Here is a 616-nt window from a genome sequence, read left to right on the forward strand (position 1 = left end):
GTTACTAAACACTAATGATCATGAAGTAGAGACACAAAACATAAATGAACACAACATAAAAAACGAAAAGTAGAAAGAAATAAGAACAAGGAATGAATCCACCTTAGTGGCGTCTTCTTCTTGAAGGACCAACAATGTCCTTAAGCTCTTCTATGTCCCTTCCTTGCCTTTGTTGCTCCTCCCTCATTGCTCTTTGATCTTCTCTTATTTCATGGAGAATGATGGAGTGCTCATGATGTTCTACCCTTAATTATTCCACATTGTAGCTCAAATCTTCTAAGGAAGTGTTGAGTTGTTCCCAATAGTTGCTGGGAGGAAAGTGCATCCCTTAAGGCATCTCAGGGATTTCTTGATGATGAGCTTCCTCATGCATCTCTTGAGATCTGTGGAGGGTCTCTCTTACTTGCTCCATCCTCTTCTTGGTGATGGGCTTATCCTCCTCAATGGAGATGTCTCCTTCAATGATAACTCCAGCTGAGTAACATAGATGGCAAATAAGGTGAGGAAAAGCTAGCCTTGCCATGGTGGAGGGCTTTTCGGCTATTTTGTAGAATTAATTGGAGATGACCTCATGAACTTCTACTTCCTCTCCAATCATGATGCTATGAATCATGAT

Source organism: Arachis duranensis, chromosome 2, assembly GCF_000817695.3.
Source record: "Arachis duranensis cultivar V14167 chromosome 2, aradu.V14167.gnm2.J7QH, whole genome shotgun sequence".
Lineage (NCBI taxonomy): Eukaryota > Viridiplantae > Streptophyta > Magnoliopsida > Fabales > Fabaceae > Arachis > Arachis duranensis.